This window comes from Lagopus muta, chromosome 12, assembly GCF_023343835.1.
Source record: "Lagopus muta isolate bLagMut1 chromosome 12, bLagMut1 primary, whole genome shotgun sequence".
In the NCBI taxonomy this organism is placed as follows: Eukaryota; Metazoa; Chordata; class Aves; order Galliformes; family Phasianidae; genus Lagopus; species Lagopus muta.
The window spans coordinates 16702310-16722994 of record NC_064444.1 but is presented as its reverse complement, the minus strand read 5'-3'; the positions used below and the strand labels follow the sequence as shown (position 1 = coordinate 16722994).

Here is a 20685-nt window from a genome sequence, read left to right as displayed (position 1 = left end):
CAAAGGCATTTTAGAGTGTTGATAATAAGGAGAAGCCTAGCGGATTCATTTTTCTTTATGACTCTTCAGCAGGACTCCTCAAAAGAGATTCTGGCATCTACAAATCACATGTTAAAAATAACTTCAACCCTGTGCAATTATGTAATTACTATTACACAAGAAAAACTGTAAGAGACTGTAAAGAAGTTATTCTCTTGTACTGCTCAGAAAGCTTTCTAAAACCCCCAATGACTTACATAATCACTGCACACACAAGAGGGTTTTCTTCTCCACAGCAGTCCCAAGGATACAGAGAACACTGCTGGCTGGGGTACGTGAAGAGAGGATGGACTGCCAACCTCACATTCCAACTTACAAACAGATGACCTTTATGGACAGAAGCACAGTTGGGTTGCAGACTGTAATGTCAACTTGACCTTTGCTGTTTTAAAATCACATGCCAGGGAAAAAAAGCAGAACTACAACAGATTCATAACGATCTGCCTAATGACATTTCCTGTAGATAAATATTTTCTGAAGTACACAATGACAGGGTGTTACAGCTCCTGGGGAAACATGACATCAAGTGACACTTTGGAGAGCAGTCAACACCTGTGTGGTGATGTGATGCAGGAAAAATCGAGCCAAGGTACCGCATGCAGGTTCTGTTATGGACTGCAGCATCAATAAATTACACCATCAACAGCTGTCCAGAAAACCATAGAACCATCAGCCAGAATGGCCTCAGAAGAACAGTTATTCATGAACGTACTAAATCTAACTACAGACATACTATGTATCAGTTAAAAAAAGGAAGAAAATTAATGTAAGTAGGAATGCTTTCAATTGACAGGATTACACAGCAAGTGCCATAAAGCAAATTGATTAAAACTGAAATCTGTTTTAAATAAACATTTAGCAAGAATGTAATTACTTGTCAGCACTAAGGATTAAATGATGGTTCAAGGCGACTCTTACCCCTCCTGTGCCTTACACAAGGACAGCACTTCTGGAAATCATGGCAGATCTGCTGGGCAGTTCTTGTCCAGGTGCTGGCCCAGCTGTAGTGCAGAGGCAGCAGGGATGCATGCCATCCACTTTATGCTATGAATCCTAATTGCATTCTCCCAACAAATGGTAGAGCACCACAAAAAGTCTGGCACCAGAGCACATTTTAAAACCGATATTTGGAGAAAAAGGAGGAGGGAATGGTGATGGGAGGGAATGAGGAATGGAGGAGAGGATGTCCTTTAGTTAATTCTTCAGTATTGCAGATAAAGACATTGGCACATCAGGACCCTGATTAAAAAGCAGCCTTCTGGGAAGTAAAATGGTATTCTGATTAATAAATCTTATAGATGAAGGAAATTGCCGAGTTTGCCACAGCTCTGTCGCAGACTCGCTGGCACAGATGAACAGGAGCTGAGTTTCCTACTTGTTTCTTAGCTGCAAAACCATATGCTTGCTGGTGCCTTAAGGCAACCCAAAGAGACGAGAGAGAATCATAAGAAATATGTCTTATCATCTCTGCAAGGTCTTGAAGGGTGGGGGAAATGCACCTCGTGACTCAGCTGCACCTTGGAAAACATGACGTCAGTAACGTTTCTCCTGATGCAGTGGTTCGGATGGAACCCAAAGCTAAAGTGCCTAATTCCTCCTGACGGTGGATATTACTTGGTAATCCAATGCTTTATTCATAGGGGCTTGAGGGATTAAGGGAGAATTTAAAACACTGCAGTGAGACACATATTTTTTCATATGCTACAAAGAGGTAAAACACAGCCTCACTTAGTTGTTTTTATTATATTCTAAGTGTTTGAAGACTAAAAAAAGACCTTAATTTGTTTTATGGTGCCACTATAGAACATCTCAACTGCAGTGATAACAAGATATCAGGTAGAAAGGTTTCAAAGATTTTTATGATTATAATTATGCCCAGAAGTGCACTAGAGACATCACAGATCAAAAGAGATGTTCCTAACTCCAACATAGCTTGCAAACTAAATAAAGGACAATAAAAGTTGTCAAATAATAGAGAAGGAGAAGGAAAACAAAGGTTGTAGTAATAAGGTTAGGCAGTCTAGAAATGGTCAGAAACTTTTTAACTTCCTTTTTCTCAGAAAACCAAATTACACTTTTGAACTCAGACAACTCAGATTTCTTCAAATTCACTATTGACACCTCAGCAGTTTTTAAAAATGTGTATAAAACACTGCAGGAACACAGTGAAATGAAATTGAGAAGTGACTGACTGATGTGGGAAGTTCCCCAGTGGGTGCTGGGTTTATTCATATTGACATAAATTCCTTACAGCTTGCTTTTCTTGAATCCTGACAATCGCTTGGACTTCAGTAAGGAGCACATCTCTAAAATTGGATTTCAGAAAAACAGCTATTGAGAACGTGTTAAATTTTTTCTTAGTTTCATTTCACTACTGCCAGCTGGTTATCATTTGAAGTAGAGGAACACAGCTTACAATAGTGCAACTGCTACACCATATGAAATTGCAAGAGTTAATGTTTGGAAGTGAGAATAGGCAAGATAAGGATCTGTGTGCTTGTTCCCTTTTCCATATCTCTTCAGAAACACAATACAGGGGATACGGAAGAGAAAAGCAGAACTCCCACACAGCTTGAAGGGAACAGACCAAATCAGGAAAGAGAGGGAAGGGTGGCAGTGTGTCGCTTTTATGAGCGTGGCACACGGGCTCTTGTTCACTGATGGCCAAAATGCCAAGCTAGTGGTGGTGACTGTTGAAAAGTAGTGTTTTGTAGCTGAGAATTTGCTCAATCAAGTAGTGTTATTGTACTCTTTGTTTTAGCATCCATCGAAATAAGAGGCATTGCTTTTGGAGCAGCCAATGTAATAATAATAGAAGTTTTTCAGACACTTGGGTTGAGTGCTCAAAAGGAGCCCGTGAACTATTGATGTCCCTCTCTGAATGAACAGAACATTCACGTTTCAGCAGACAAGGAGCAGCTAATCACAGCCCTGGTAGCTTAAGGTACCCCAACAAGGCCTGCGAAGCACTGACATCAACAGCTCGTGGGCTCCCATGTTCCAGCCTACCTGACAGGCTCTGAACCAGCAGTGCAGATACAGCTGTGACAGCACCCCTGTGTAGGTCTGTGGGAGGGAACAGCCCTTCTCATTCAAAACAAGCTGGCCGTGGCTGCCCTGTGAAACCAGGCTTCACATTGCCATGGCATCCCATAAACCTCCTTGCTCAAAATGCAGGTTTCTCTACCGCAGAGCTGAAAAGCTGCTTGTGATCAGACTGCTCAGCGTGCTCTGCGCTTTACATTCATGTGGCACGGCAGCAGATTCTCATCTCCAAAAGCAAATCGTGGCAAGATGGCAGTCCCAGATCACATTTTCCCTGGCCAAGATGAATACGCACACACTTCTGCTATGCAAGTTAAGTAGAATTAGCGTTTAAACTTTATATTAAAATATAAAGACAATTATATCCATGTATGGAAACACATCAAAGATACCTAAACAAATATAACCGACTGAAAACACTGAAAACATTTTTCTCCCTTTTCTCTTTCAAAATGGATGGAAAATTGGAACCAGTTCTTGCAGAAAACAACTAGCTTTTATATTCCTGAGAGCAACTTGGATCCCACCCTGACACAACAGATGTTACTTGCTGAAAACTTACTTTTGGAGTCAAAACTGCTGATGGGACGCATCTTATCTTCTAAGCACAGAGGACATTTTTTTTTCTTTACATACATAAACTGCAATGAATGTACAATCAGTGTGCAGCTTTTCTGAGGGATCCCAGCAGGCCTGACCCAAACCTCACCTGCCAATTCTAAAACACACTCCCAAAACTTAGTGCATTCTCTGACTCAAATGTGCCAGACCTGAACATGAACTTGCTTGGGTGCTACGTGGGATTGCTGTCCCAGGGTATTTCGTTCCACCCCATTGCAGAGGCAAGGGCTCATTTAATAATCCTAACTCTGGAAACTTCTGTCAGTTATTTGGATTTCGGTGCCAACAGAAGCAGACTGTGTTTCTGTAGTATCTCAGAAGGGCCAGTTGCACAGAAGGACCCGGTTGCCCCTAAAACTCCTATGGCCATGCAATCCAAGTAACACAGTAACTAGCCGCAGCGCAGGAAGCAAGGACCTTACTTGAAACATAGGTTTAAGTGCATCATTTTAGTAACTCTCTAAGGGCTTGATAATATATTTACATACACACATATCCTATATATAAGTCCTAAACCAGCAAAACTGTATTTTCTCATACAGGAGACAATCACCTATTTCAAAATTATTAATTCTTATTTATGGCCTAGGAACTGGGAATCCACTGCAAATGGAATCAATAGCAAATCCTCTTAAGGTTTAAAATAACAGCAAACATTTCTACAGCTTGAAGCTTTCCGGAAGGCTTTGCTATCAGGCAAGAAGTAGTCAAATAAATTCATCTGACCACTTGGTGATCTCACTTAGTACCTGCAAAACTAAACACTCCCTTTTCTGAGCCCTTATTTGGTGTACTTCAGTAGTGAGACAACTGCAGCATGCAAGCATGTGGAGCTGTGACACCAAGCTCTGTTTATACAATAGAAATGGAATGGGCTCTATTTACAAAATCACCTTTTGGTGTGCTTTAGCCTCATTTTTTATAAGAGCTGGCATAATTCAATAATGGCTAAATAAATCTGATCTTTGGAGATGGTTTGTTTAATGAATCTTGGAGAGATGGAACAATATTAGCTTTGGGTGTCCGAGAAACAATTGAAGATAACATTTTTCCTGCTCATCTTTCACCTTCTAAAACCCACAGAGGCCTTACTGCAGCCATGTCTGGCCCATTAATCGCCAGGGGGGTACGTGCTGCCTCGAAAATGAAAAGCTGTTCTTTCTCAAACAGCACTTCAAGCCTTCAGGCTTCTGGTGAGTCCAGTATGGCTCGTCAGATAGAATTATAACGTCATCAATTCTCCCCAGAGTGTGTATTTTTGTACTGTTGAAGTAATTCTCACCAGCTGGCAAATAAGTGACTTTAGCCTACAGTAAAAGCCCAACACAAATTCCTGCCAGTAAATCTCTGTTCTTAAAAAAAAAGAAGAAAAAAAAAAAGCTCACCTAGAATTCTCACAATTATACACAAAGGAAATTAGAATACAACACAAGTTAAGACACAGGCATCCCTGTGAAGAAAAATTAGTTATTGGTATGTTTTCATGCTCTACATAAGGAGAATTCCAGATCACAGCATTTGTATCTTAAGCAGATTTCTATGGACAGCCTGAGATTAGATTCCTCAAGCACTGCTTCCCTGCTGTGCTGACAGTTGTGCTTCCTGCAGATTCACAGACATCTGATTGGATGGCGCCCCATGAAAGAACTGGCATTACTCAAACCTCAACATCTACATTCTGAGCTGTCCTCCAAGCACCTGCTATCTGCTCCTCTGATGAAAGTGCAGGAATGCCATACAAGAATTAAAACTCAGTAGAATTTCAAGCTTAAATAGTTCTGAGATGCATAACAACAAAAACAACAATAACAAAACCCACTAGAGTGTTAAATAGCAATTGGCGTTCCCAAAAAAGAGAAGAAAAACCAAGCAAACAACACAAAACCACGCTCTACATTTGATTTTTTAAAACGTGGTCCAAATTCAATGAAAAATATATTTTATTTCTAAGTCCATTTCACTGTCAGACAAACGTACCGCAGGGCTTTTGTTTCTTCCTACAGAACAACAAGTAGAAGCAGGTAGCAGTTCCTGACTTTTCTTTAAAACACTGCACGCAATCAGTTTGCACTTCATCTGAGAGAACGCCTTCGTTTGCTGCCATCTTTACATGAGGTATGGGTGGATTTTGCTCGGATATGACAAAGCTTTTCATTTCTCAAGTACGTGAATCCAATATTTAAAGCCACAAGATCTGTTTGGCGATTTGTATTAAAACCACTCCGAGGCACAGAGAAGATTTTGGACAGGTTCGTTCCCTGTTCCAGCTGTGAAACACAGAATTAACAGCAGTGCAGACCTGTTACCACTCTTCCTTTTCTGCACTGGAGTCATCGTCCGTTATTCTGGATTCTTTTCAAAGAACAGTAAGTTTTACCTAATAAGCAGCATGCCAAGAATCCACTCAGTATCCAGCTATGCAACTCTGCTTCTATACGTTTCCAGATACGCCGTGCAGCATCTTTTTAATGCTATTTGTCAGCAAAACAGTACTCCTGGAACAAAAATTCTAGACTCTTAAGAATGCAAAACAGAAGGACTGCTATGTGTTTTCCAGTCATCCAAAACGTATTTCACTTTTTTTTAAGCATTGGCTTATTCAGAAAACACTGATCCTTCCTCTGCCTTCAGAGACATCCTGACAAACCAGGAAACGTGCTCGGCATGTTCCAGCCACCTTTCTGTCACAGCACAGGAAGCAGCATTCAGTCACAAAACATCCTTTCAAGTCTGCAAACACTGATATTTTCTCACCCTCCGCACTAAATTGCCTAAAACTCCCCTTGTTTCTGCTGGTAGAACAGACCTCAGCTCAGGCCAGGGTGCTTCCAGCTTTCCAGATTCCACGTCTTGAGATGCCTGCTCCACACACACGCATGCTATTGTGCCTAGTCAGTGGGAACCTGGTAGAACAAAGTAAAGTTTCCACCTCTTCTACCTCTAAATAAGATATGAGCATAAGACAGTAGAAAAATTTCACAATATTTTAATGGAAAACACAGTGAACAAGTAGAAATGAGCAGCTACTGTTCGGTTATGCATGGTTTACCATTCCAGGGGCTTTTAATATTTTTCCTTTTTAAAAGAAAGAAAACCCAACAAAATAGTAACTTCAATGCTTTTTTCTTTCTTTCTTTCTTTTTCTTCCCTTCTGTTCTTAGATGCAGTTGTAAAGACCAGGACCATCTACAGGTACTTTACTTCATGCCTCCCCGCCTCCATTTTTTTAATGACTCTTGCAACAACAATGAAATACCAAGTTTTCCACACCGCAATGAGCAACAGAAACAGAGTAACTTATTTGAATATTTAAAAGGAATCCCTGCAGTATCCTGGCATCACCACCAGCAGATGATGCACACTAGATGTTTCTCTCAGCCATTAGCAGACCAATTTGTTTAAATATTTAGTATGCTGTCTGAAATTTCTACTGAGTCAAACTATCATCAGTCTTTTCATTGTGCCTGAAAGTAAAATGTTTAACTGAAATAACTGTTACTTAAACTGCCAGAGGCTGCGTGCATGAACACACGATATTTGCAGGCTGTATGTGTACTGGAATACAAGGCAAGTCTGAAGAAGACAATTTTTGAGAATGGGAAGCTTTGACTCCTAAGTAGGCCTGGGCTCAGCCCATAAACAACTTGACCTCACTATTACACCTAGGATGCACAGCAAGCATCCAGAATTCTCCCTGCTGCTTTCACTCAGTCCACTAAGCTTCACTGTTTCACCTATTTAACAAGAGTGCGAGACCACAAATAAATACTGCTATTCTAGTCTGTGGGGGGGAGGGAAGGGGCAAACAAACAACACCTGAGCATATTAAAATTTGGTCAAAGTATGGTCAGTAAAACAAACAAACAATAATAGATATTTCTTTTTCACCCACCAGAGTTCTGAGGCAGTTACACACAGAATGTGTGTACCTCCATTTACTTGACATGATTTGTTCTTGACAGTCTCTGTACAGTTAGTTCCACCACCACAACTTAAACAGAGCTCTGGTTTTGTAAGACCTGCATCAATATAACTGTCAAGTTTGTTCCATTTCCTGGAGCACATGTACAGCCTGTTACTTGCAAAAACCACCTTCAGATATGCACAATTCCTATACACATTAATTAGGGTTATAAATGTGCCAAAAAGTATATCATTTTAACAGTATATTCTGTTAGTGGATGCCTAAAGCGGAAAATGCCTTTGCTTCACCATCCAAACTGATGCAAAAAGTCTTGTCCTGCCATTAAGTAAAGCTCATTTTGTGCTGTGATTCACTTCACAATCCAGTATTTAAAGAGCCATTCTGTTCATCAGAAATACACCGTCTTCCTAGAAAAACAGGCTTTCATACGTGCAGCGATGCCATGTTGGAAGTGAAGCTCTTTCAGCACTGAAATGGAATAGTCTCGTGAAGATGTGCATTGCTTCTTTCACGCAGCTGGACAGCTGCCAAAGAGAAGGTGCAGCTCATGGGATGCCACGTGTCGGACTCTTAGCATCTCTGTGGCTGTGGGTTACCTCACGCTGCCACAGACCAAAAGTGGAGAGTCTGTGCTTTGAACAACACAGCTTCAGTGTAGCAGGATAGCAACTACCATAGTCTGAGGGACAACATGATCTTTATTAGCTGTCAGTTGTATTACTACCTCTGCAAGCTGCCCCTTGCCCTTGCTACAATTTGCAGGCTGTGCAATTACTTGAACATCACTAGTGGAGATGCCACTTGCTCGTTGGCATGGCTCATACACCTGATTCACCCTTAATATGGCTACTTTCAGAGATAAATTGCGCTCATGAAGGTAATGCATACTGGGGAAGTAACAGAGCTGTGTTAGAATATTATTTATAACATTCTGATGATTACGTACCCCAAATTTTATAAGATTTGAAGCGATACAGAAGGAACAGACTGTTAGTGTCTTACATAATTCACCCTTGAATAGTTTCTTAAAACAGCATCCCTAGGATGCCTGCTTTTGAAGTTTAATGAGGTATACATAAAGAGAGTAATAATTATAATGGGGGTGTGTAATGAGCTTCACCATCAATGGGAGTCAAAGTACAGCAGATTTTTTATCTCATGTAATTATTGCTATGTGCAGTAAATGCACCAGCAGAAGTGATGAAATTCAGGTTTTGGATTACTTGTGACAGAAATTCACAAAAGAGAACTTCCATTTGTGTAAGTCTCAGACAGGTGTTAGGCTGATAAATTGAGGACCAAGAGACTACAGCTTTGTACACTGACAGAGCTGTACAGCAGAGCACAGGAAGCAGAACTTCAAATTCCAGTGTGCCTTGGCTGCACATCAATTCCATAGATGCAACTGGCTTCTTGCTGTTTGACACACTTTCCATTCAGCTTACAGTAATACGGTCTAAAGAAATAGCTTCCTTACCTGTGTATAGCTGACTGCTATCACAGAGATACCACAGACCAGCACGATCCACAGCCTACACGGTTACCTGAGGTGGATGACCTTTCCGAGGGAAGAGAAGGCATCGCCCTGCGAGCCACGTTCAGTCGCTCTTGAGCTGAATGTCCAGAAGAACCAGGAAGTTCCTGGAGCCCCGTGGCCAGAACAAGCAGGAAGCGTGCAGCGCATTTTGCTGTAAGCACTGCCAGACCGACCAGGGCCAGGGCCACTGAGTTTGCACAGCGTGCTGATTACGAGCTTCTTTCTGGTTGAAAGGATTATTAATGTGCTTTGATGGGAAGAACAACAGGGGGAAAACTCCTAAGGCTGGCACATGAAAGATTAAGACATCCTATCTTGTCAAGGACAAGAAATCCTCTTGCTAAAAAATATGAAAAAAAATTTTTCCGCTGTTCTGTTGTTGTTCTATGCTGTTTTTCTCAGTAACAGTCTTTGTGTATCTCAGACAGCCTTATACATTCAAATTCAAATAAGTCATTTTGTGACTGAGATCATGCCAAAATGACTAAGTTGTTATCCTGAATTACCTGAGAACTGCCACTTACTCCAGCAAGGCAACAGGCCCAAGCAGACAAGCAGACCAGGCTTGGCCACTCGCTCGGCTGATACTACAGCTCGACTTCCAGGTTAAGAGAAGTTAAGCAAACAGCTCAGCACAGGGCAGTTTGAGAACTGCCAGCGTGAAGCTGCTGCTCATTTTTGAAGTCATCTGTTAGTTGTTTAAGTGCAGTTTACCAGTTTCTTTTTATTACAACACAGGATCTTACGTACTGTAACATTATCTGGAAACAACCAGAACAGCAACAAACAAAAGCACTAATTCTGTGTCTGCTGATATTTCTCAGATGCCAATGAAGTGCCTCCTTTTACCAGGTTCTTCTCCCAATTGCAAACACTCTTAACAAACAAGTTTTGGGGAAATCGTTGCTTTTATTATCCATATTGATCAGTAAAAGCAAATGTGTCCTAGCTGTTCGTTATGGTTAGGCCTTCGTAAGCTGTTGGCATTCATCAGCTACATTACAGCTACTTGCTGTACTTGAGTAACACTCCTATTTGTATGTTGCATTTACACAACAACTGTGCACTGGGAACTGTTAAATATTTACTGTAACTCAGGATCCAAGTTTTAAAGTCCTTCAGTGAATCCAGCTACAGTGGCTCTTGGTTACAGATGTACACAGCTCATCTGCAGCCAATAATTCAGCCAAGTCTAAACCTTTTTAACAGAATCGTAGAATGGCCTGGGTTGGCAAAGACAACAGTGATCATCTATTTCCAACCCCCTGCTGTGTGCAGGGTCACCAACCACCAGACCAGTAGAACACTTCTCAAACTGTAGCTGTGCCTTGGTAGAGGGAAAAAAAACAGATGAGAAACCCCAACATTTGTATTGCTCAAACAGCACAGCCTCTTATTACCTTACAGGCCAGAATTCAACCCCAAACGTTTCTCTAATGCATTGCTGTTAGGGGAATGTTTGGAAAGCTGCTCTAACAGAGGGCTCTAAGGGCTTTGTAGAGAGAAGTTTCTATTAGAAGAAAAAAATCCCAACAAACAAACACATTCAGAAAACTCGTTTTGATGTCTGCTACACAAGAACATCTGCAACTTTCCACCAGGGCTCAGAACAACTTTTTTCTGTAATCTTGGGGTAGATTATCTTACAGAAACATGCTTAAAAACACAGATTAAAAACCTAATCTTAAAAACTCATCAGTGCCACTACTGTACTTCTAAATAAATGTCAGAGTCAAGAATTTAAATAATGCTGTAAGTGTTCGCTTTTATTACTGAACACAGAGGTGATGCTACCTGCAGATTATGTTAATAGCACAGCAGCTGAATGCCAGCTTCTGCCACTGGGACATGAGAGACTTGGCTGCGGGTGTCAAATGCCACAAATTCCTCCAGGGGAGATCTCATATTACTGACACTTCTCCCTTAGTTTGATCACACTTCAAAGAAAGGCGTGTAAAAAATAACAGTGAAAAGGCTAACAGGGCAGCATGCAGAGAAGTTAAGCAGAATTCAATTAAGGCAGCTTGTACGTGACACCTGCAAGCTCAAACACGAGGAAGCACTGAGATAAATGACTCAATCCTCACTCGACTGGAGTTTTGAAGCATGGGGACAACTCACATGAATCTGAAGTAAATATTCACCTACAAAACCTTAGGCTTTAATATGAAGTACTGCAAATAGAGAGAAATAAAACGTCCTCAGCACAGCGCGTAGAAGTGTGATTGTATTCCATTGTGTAGAATGACCCATTCTTAAATTCCACCACTGCAGAAATCATCCACGTGGACCCTTGCTGACACTAACACAGTCTCAGCATCCAGGATCAACAGACTAATCTGAAGATTGGTCAGCCTTTTTGTACAGGTGCACCCATCGTTCTGGGAAGGTTCTGAGTGGGAAAGGAGCACCTGAAAACAACTTCTGTATGCCTACCTTTAGCTCAAAGAACCACCTGGCTGCACAAACCCCTGGCTGTATTTGGAGGGCGGAACGATGGCACACTTAAAATTGTGAAAGCTCAGAATGCCACTGATCAAGCTGTGCCAGTTTGTTCTGTAAGCCTAAGATTTCAGTGCCCAAAATTCTCTAGATAAAAGACACTTATTTTCAGAAGAGAATTATCTCTGGAGCAAGTCAGAATGACCAACAAACCGTGCATACTTTCCTACCAACTGTACTGATAACTTGGTTATTTGGTATGTTAACGACTAACTCCTGATTATTATTTTTAATTCAGTTTTCTCTCCATGCTGCAGTATAAAGAGAAGGGAACTTTTCTTCAGCTAAATCTTTGCCTCCGTTTTACAAAACACACAACATTTCATGCTAAAAAAAGCATCAAACACCATTAAATAATTATTATGAAATACAAAAATCACATTCAAGGACAAGCTAACACAGGCTTCACACTGCAGCAAGTTTCCCAGCCAGGCAAACTCTCCCATGTCAAAACAGCACCGTCATCAGCATACACAGATACTCAAAAACAAAACACGTTCCTACTGTGAATACCCTCAGCCTCTCTCCATTTACCTATGAAAGAGCTGCTCTCTGTCTGAAGCAACACACTTGAGACTTTGCAGGAAGTACAACATGCAGGAACATTCATCAGCTGTAACTCTGGCAACCACAGGGAAAACAGTTGAGTAGGATTATTGGATATTGTGCCTCGTGAGGAGGCTGCAAGCTGATGAGGTTTAACTATTGTAATTTCAGTTTCACATGGTGAAGTTAGGACAGACTTAATTCAATGACAGAAGGCCTTATTTATGTACAGATAAGCTAGGTAATGCTCCCATCAAAGTAGCTAGAATAGAAGATGTGTGGCTTCACTTTCTGTTTTGTTTCACAGTACAGATCTGTTGGCCCTGGCTTACTGATTTACTGGCTATCAGCCCTGTTAGTTCCCCTTTCTCTCTCCCTATGGTCTCTAACAGAAGAATTCTTTTAATCACTCCTATTTCTTCATATTTCAGGGAGTATGCCTATTACTATTGTTACACCACAGAAATTCCCAAAATCATAACAAAAGACAGCCGTTCCCACAGTAGGAAACATGAATCTTACAGGGTTCCCCCTCACCATCACTTTTTTTCCAGTTTCCCTCTCATGCAGGCAGGCATCTAAGTACTGCTGGCACATCTTTTCTCCATCCGTTTCTAGTTATTCAGCATATTAGAGCTTTTAAGGTAGCACTTCTACCTCCTCCTAGATAAAAGCCATACCTTCAAGTCATGATAAAATAAAGACAAATATTGGAGCAATGAGTCAGAGGTACGTCTCATCACCACCTTTCATCTTAGCAGCAGTTGTAACAGCAGAATGAAAAACCAAATGAACTGTCAGGCCAGGACCAAAAGGACGACCTTTACAGTATTCCAATACTGAAATTCTGAATAGCTCTCATTACATTTTTTAGAAGCATCTGTAAGAAAGACTTCATGACCCGAGAAAGGACCAAGGTGGCCAATACAGGACAAGGCATCAACTCATAACCTTCTAAACTTGCTTCACTGTTCCCGACATCTCTGTATCACGTATGGTTCAAATGTAGATGCAGCCCTGTCTCTGTGCCACTGCTCAATGCAAGCAGCTGAGCCGGGTGATCCAGGAACTGCTGAGCAGCAGCAGGAGCTGGGCAGAAGCACAGCTGTGAAGTGCTGATCAAACAACTTCCCTTGCTGAGATCACTTAGTCTCTGGCCCTTTGTCTCACCCATTCATTCTGTAAGCCTTTAGGAAAGCAGTAACCATCTATCTTGGTGACTTTGATGAACAAAGTAGTATTCATTATTTAAGATTTGCTATTATTATAAGTTATATTCCAGACTGGTGACATTCAAAACTGATGCATTTTCATCAACATAATTAATGTTTGTTGTATTATCACTCGAATAGATACATACAGTTGTGACTGGAGAACAACACTCAGCTGTGAAATAGTGCTCTTCATCCGCAGATCAATGTAACGCAGCTGGGAATTCAGCTCTGCTGAACGGGTCATCAGCATGACTGGCATGTTAACACCTCAGCCAAGGAGCAACACTTAGAGGCATTCTTTTAAAGGTTAATGAAATGGCTCAATATGTACTTCAGCAGTGATTATTTCTAAGAAACTGGTTAAAGACAAACGGGCCTCACTTGAATTCTAATTCAAGTTACAATTCAATCTGAACAGTTAATATAGGTGTTGCCTGATTGTTAAGAATATATGCTTGTTCCTGTTGCATCCTGCTTAGTTTTGTTCAAAGTAATTGCATATGGCGTTACTGATTAAATTCACTGAGAACAGAATGCTCATATATAATGACTAATCCCCTCTCAGCTTACTGACTCTAAGTTCAGCGTCACTACGTCAGTTCACATGCAGAATATGTGAAACGTGTGCTATACTGGTTCATGGAGAAAGCTCGTACCAATAGCCGCCCTAAGAATTCAGCATTACAGTCGTACACTGCTATTTATTTAATTTAACATTAATTTAGCCACACTCTAAAGGAGTTTTTTTGTTTGTTGGTTGTTTTTTTGCAGTATACATGCACATAGAGCCCAAATGTCCATTTGGAAGCATTTGGTATTAACATATTTTTAATTAATATATTACATTCACTGTAAAGTCTCCCACTGGAGTCCTCGAGGAATTAAAAACAGAGCACGTAGCATCAATTCCAAAGATCTAAAAAACAAAATAAAAAACCAACCACCCATCCAGGCAGCCTATTAATAAAGCTTTACCTGAGCTACAGCTGCATAAAATTTAGAGAAGACTAAAGTTACCAGCTAAAAGTAAATAAACACATCTTTCTTAGGCACATGCCTTCCTCACCCCTTCAAGATAAACCAACTTCTTTCTCCTATAAGTATCACTGCAAACCTTTTGAAGACAACACTTGAAGTATTTGAAAGGGCACCAAAGCGAGCTAAATAACGTGTGGAAGGAACAGAAGGAGTCTGTGTACTTAACTTGCTTAAATACATTCATTTTAAGAATATATTTATGATAAACAGCCTATCTTGAATTCTAAATTTTCCATTACTCAAGCACGTACTGCTTGTAACAGTTCAGTTGATCAGACATCCTCATTGGGAATGCAGAGTTTAGCCAACAGCAGATCAGAGCCCCATTTTGAGTCTTCCCTCCTGTTACTTAACTCTCCCAGTGCAGCTTTTATCCCTGCATTTCCACGGGCGGCTCACGTGTGAGCTGTTTAACTCCAAAGATGGAACCCATCCACCCGTTTTGCACAGGGGCAGATGATGACACTTAAGCCAGGCGCTGATGACACTGGGAGGACTTGGGGCAGGAGCTGGACACTTGTCCAAGGATGATCTGGAGCACTGCAGAGCTCGTCTTCAAAAGGGAACTTCTGTACCATGCTACCCGTGCTCATGACTTTCCTCACCTAGGACGTCTGTATGAAGTGATAAGTGTGTAGGTGTGCGTGAACTTTCATTTATGTACCTGCATATGTTAACTTTGACTAGTAAAACTGTTAAGCTACTTTATAATTGTACAGATAATAGCTGTGGAAAAGAACTGGTGGTGGTATTTTTTGCACAGGCATGCATTTTAATATCACCAGTCTATCCTTCTCTGTTGTATTGAATGTTCCAGTGAGTGATTTCTTGCATTCAGACAGTGGGAAAATATTTTTACTTCATGATGCAAAATCTTCCTAAAACCAGCAGAAAATAATTAAAAATAATCACAGATAACACAATATAAAATAAACCATCAGGAATTTATCTTCTGTGTGTAGAGATGCAAGGGAAAAAGGACCAGTGGAAGATGAAACTCCCTCCTGAGTAAATACCTTCTGGGGATGAATTCAATATAGAGCACATCCCTGTGGATTAAGAAACTCCAGATCCATGTAGCACATACTTATCTGTTCATTTTCTCCCAGACACGAAAAAAAAGATGCACTAACACAGAAACAAAAATGCAAGACTTCTCAACACGTTAAGGAACTGAAAAACTGCCTGCCCCTCTTATGGCTCTGAAAACTACTCCCACTAAAATCAACTTCAGTGCCACTCTAATGGGTGCTGATCTGCATACTGTTATGGTAACACAAGCAGGTTTTTCTCAGAACAAAAGATGCTGCTTTTCCCAAATTAACTGCAATCAGCTCACTGAGGGTTGCTCACCACGCAGAGCTGCACTACTAGACTGTGCTCTCGTAACTGTCAGTCACCCATACTGCAGGTAATTTATGACATGCAATGAAATGTTCCTCATAGTTCATGATGCTAAGAGCTGTGCTTTAGACAGCTGTTTTTCAATACCCTCTTAATCCCTTCCAAGCTAGTAGAAGGAATATATGCTGTCTGCGTGCCAAACCTGGGCCTTGTTTTTGCCTTAGGAAACGTAGCTGGTATCAAGGCTCAGTCTTCTGAATTCCATATGTGTTTGCTTTTCTTTTCCCTCACAATTTCTGCAGAATTTCAGTAACTTCATTTTCTTTTTAATTAGAAGTATTTTCTACTTTCAGGCTTTGGGAAGCTCTGTATCTTTGTGTTTGGTGAGCAAGGGTACATGAAAAAAAAAAATACTCCGTGGGACTTTGTGCAGCAGCTCTGTTTCTCTCTGTCGCTTGTAATCGTGAGGGCTTTGTATTTGATAACCCAGATGGTCCCTTCTAGTCTTACATTCCTTGCAAAGGACACGAAGTACTGTGAACTGATGCCACATGGTACAGAAAAAACAGTTTTTTATTTTTAATATCGCACAGTTATTGTTCAAGTTTTAGGCTTATTAGTGTAGTCTCAATAAATGAAAAACAATTTTCAAATGAATTTTGTGTTAAGAATGTAAGCTCTGAAATCAGAAAATTAAGCTAGTTCTAACAGACAGCAGAGCTACAAATGCAGCATTTCCTTCCCCAGACCTGCAGCAGAATATGACTGCTGAAAACAAATGCAATCCTGAAAATACAGGAAAGAAACATCTGGCATAATAACGCTAAAATAGTTACTGACTTATTTTTCTGTAGAAGTGAATGTTTCACAAACAGAAGAAAAGCAACCCGCTGTCACTGATCTACACGCTATCCTGAAAGGTTCATGTTAACAAGCATAGTCAGGTTCTGACCTCACAGGAACCCTTTGCATGCAGCATAAACAAACAGCAAAACGGATTTTCAAAATGGCAAAAGGGAATGGCAGGCCCAACATTAGCACTTGCTCCTGTGCATATTTCAGTTGTGTGTGTTGTTAGGTCTCAAGACTAGCAAGTACTTTCAGATAGATGGCCCTGACCACTGTAACACCATTCACACACATCTGTCAGCAAAACATAATTAACTTCTATAGGACACAAGCCAACAGGGCATAGAAATTAGGAATAAACTAATCAGGAAACATCATCCAATGCAGTTTGCAATGAAAGTGAAGATGCCGACAGGAAAATGGAATACATTACTATTCATGTAACAACGAGGAACCAAACACTACTGGCTGTTAGGCACCTCCTTCAGAACACACGGCTCACCTCATCCTGCTCAGACAGAATCACGGAATTGTAGGGGTTGGAAGGGAGCTCCAGGGCTCATCCAGTCCAACCCCCTGCCAAAGCAGGTTCCCTACAGCAGGTCGCACACGTCAGTGTCCAGGCAGGTCTTGAACATCTCCAGAGAAGGAGACTCCATGACCTCCCTGGGCAGCCTGTTCCAGTGCTCCGTCACCTCACCTGAAGTTCAAGTGCACGTTTGTGCAGAACTTCCTCTGCTGCAGTTTGTGGCCATTTCCCCTTGTCCCATCTCCACATGCTGCTGCAAACAGTCCGGCCTCACCACTCTGCCCCCACACCTGCAGTATTTATAGACCTCTATAGACTTCTAGATCAGCTACCAAACATTCATTATGGCTTCCTTATTGCTACGGGTGTGTTTCGGAAAGCACGATTTGTTTGTAAGCATGTAGCTGTTAGATGAGAAATGCTTGTCCTGAAATTGTAAAAACAGTATGAAGCCTTACCAGAGACTTTCCTATTGAAAAGCCTTTCTAAGCCACCTTTGTTTTCACACGAGGGATTTTTTAAAAGCCACAAAGAACAGTTTGGTACTCCCATACATTTAAAAATGTCTTTGACAGAAGCCACCAGGGAACTCATTCAGTGTTACAGCTCTTTTTCCATCGCTACAAATCAGGGCTTTGTTTCTCTTCTACAAAAACAGCAACACAGATTTATGCAGTTTCTCAGATTTGAGAATGAAATCTGAACCTCCTTACATAGAAAGATAGAGGTGGGATTTTCTGATCTCCATCCCGCCTTGCAGGATTCAGAGACCTTGATGCACTGCCAGTTATCAGCAACAGTAACAACTCGTCTCACCTGTCCAGATGTAGTCTTGCTGAACTGGGTCAGCTTAAGAGAAATAATCAAAAAGAAGGAGAAAAATTCTCCAGGAGTCTCTGTAATAAACGGTAGCAAAGGTGAAAATGCAGCCATCGGCCAACTCCAACTTTGCACCAATAAGAGAATTGTTGGCAAACTTACATGGGGAAAAGGTAATGGGCTGTCACACCCACAGTGAGCAGCTGCTTTGCAGTAACGATTACTTATTGTTTGGATCACTTTCCCTCCCCATGTTTGCTCACTAACGAACTGCCTGATGTGAAATTCAGTAACTGGGCCAGGATGGGATTTACAAGACAATAATTTGGTTGTCTTCCTATAACTCAGTAACTAAAACAATCAATATCACCCCAGACTTTGAAATGCTGTTGTTATATAAGCCACTGAAAATAATTACCAAAAAAACCCCACAACTGTTTCAACAACTTCTGCAAACCAAACAAAGATATGGGTGAAGCATTCATCATAAAACAGAAATGAACATTTTATATAGCCTGAACTATTAGACGTGAATTTCTTTTCAAGGTTTAACATCCCCTTTGGATTGAAACCAAATATAATGTACAACAAATCCACTTTCAGTGTCAGCCTTTGAAAACTGACCCAATTCACTCTTCAATGTTCCTGCTGAGTTGGAGATCTTTTACACTAATCATCTGCATAAAAACCTCTATCCATGCTGACCAGCCATCACTTGTCTACAGAACTATGTGAAGTGAAACCACTTTCAAAATTGTTTGCTGAAATCAGCTTCTGGAGTCAAAAGTGAATCCTCACTGGGAGCAAGGAGTATAACTACTGCTAACACATGCAACTACCATGTGATACAAATATAAAGAGCAAGCATGACCAGGAGGTTATTCTGAATCTCAGGAGGCCAGGAAGCTTTAACAGAGGCAGGAGAAGCAACCTTTTGAAATTACTGTATATATATATTATATGTTAATATTATATATATATGCGCAGATATAAGGAAAAGAGTAGGCTAGTCTGCTTTTCATGTGTGCACATAAAAGTCACAGAAGCAGGTTTTTACCTTTTACATGGAATATATGACTGATGTAACATTTACATTCACGCACCACTTTTGCAACCTTTCCATTTGCAGACCCCCTAAAACAATTTAAAAGGCCGCTCCAGGAAGGTGCTTCTCCCTTTCCGATTTTGATTTGAGCCTGCTGAAGCAGCCCTTTTCCATACCTTATTCTGTGGTTCGAATCTACAGCCAGAAGTAAGGATTACTTTTCAAGTGGGAGTCTAACAAAAAGAAATGCATTTTGCTCAACCGTTAGGAAAAGCATACTGAGGATTCTGTAGAGAAAACCACATCTATCAAACCAGTATTTAATCTGCAGTAATAGGAGACTAAATATTCCACACACATGAATGTTTTCAAATAGGTAATGGGTATTCTGACTGCATTGCAGATCAGCTTTCATTCAGATGAGAGTGTGAACTATTCCTCAAATTTATGCTTTATTAAAATGAAGTTTGCACAGAATTAATAATTACACAGAAAGTACGTGAGAGAAGAATCTGACCACAAGATCATCATCATATTGCTGCCACTCCTTTCCTTTAAAGGAGAAAAAAGAGAAAATCATCATGTTTCTGCATTCTGAGGCAGACCGTGTCCCTTATATCTAACTACAGGAATGCAATGAGGTGTGATTCATTTCCATATTTCAGTCTTTTAAGTGTGCTCTCAAGATGCATCTAATCTCAAAGTGCTTTAAAGCTGTATTATCCTATCGCCCGAAGCAATGCATGCAGAGGGACTAAAGCAGAAAAAAGACAGACAGGAGTTATTTTCTGAGGATGTCCTGGGACAAGCAGAGAAACAGACCACAATCTAATGGAATATAATATATTGTCACAGACACCTGAAAGTCACTTTGTTGAAGTCCAGATGCCTATAGGAGAAGCAGAGAGGAGCCCTCTGAAATTAGACCCTTCGGTTTCCTGGGCAGTTCACACTGAAAGCTACCTTTACAGTTCAGAATTCAAAATAACTGATAACATGCACAAGAAACTAGCTGGAATTAGCTTCTTAAAGACGTTCTTGGTTAGAATTCTGACAGCCATTTCAGACCTTTAAACAAAGGTGCTCTTGGCTGCCACAGGCTTATTCTTCCTGTCAGTGCAGACAGGCACTGACACCCTTGGTTTCAAAGGAAACAAGCAGAGCTCAGTTAAAGACTTTTCCAGAGCACTCAGGTAGGGAGCTATTCTCAGCTGTAGAGTTTCTGGATGAGGTAATAAACACAAAACAGCACTGGAAGTAGAAAATAGAGAACAGGACTCCAATCTCTGATCCATCTCCAAAACACTGTGTTGTTCATTCCTTGTGTCCCAAACGCTCTCTAAAAAATCAGTGGGGGGAAATGACAGAGCAGAAATACTTGAAGAGGTCTCACAGTATTGGTCAGGAATGTAGTGCCAGAAAGGTGCTGGTGAACAGCCACACTTGGCCCAAGCCAGGACAAAGGTCAGAGGACCAGCAATACACAATTCACCTTAAAAGGATAACAGAAACTTGTATTCAACAGCAAAAGGCCTTTCCTAATGCATGTATAAACCAAGGAACATTTGAATTATTGGGGTATGTGCTCCTGATGTAAAAACTTTGCCACACAGATGCTAGATTTGAATCATA

At 40.8% G+C, this 20685-nt stretch overlaps 1 protein-coding gene across 5 annotated transcripts in view; it reads right to left on the bottom strand.

Moving 5' to 3' along the window:
* The window catches only part of SMPD3 (sphingomyelin phosphodiesterase 3), a 112200-nt gene that overhangs the window by 40880 nt on the left and 50635 nt on the right, over positions 1-20685 (bottom strand). Inside the window, exon 1 of one of the 5 annotated variants that reach the window (XM_048958435.1) lies at positions 13081-13101. The exons of 2 other annotated variants lie outside the window; for them this stretch is intronic. The gene's annotated coding sequence lies outside the window, so the exon portion shown is untranslated. Of the gene's footprint in view, positions 1-236; positions 392-9107; positions 9228-13080; positions 13102-20685 lie in introns of those variants that run through there. 2 more of the 5 variants (XM_048958434.1, XM_048958433.1) reach the window with 2 other exon arrangements.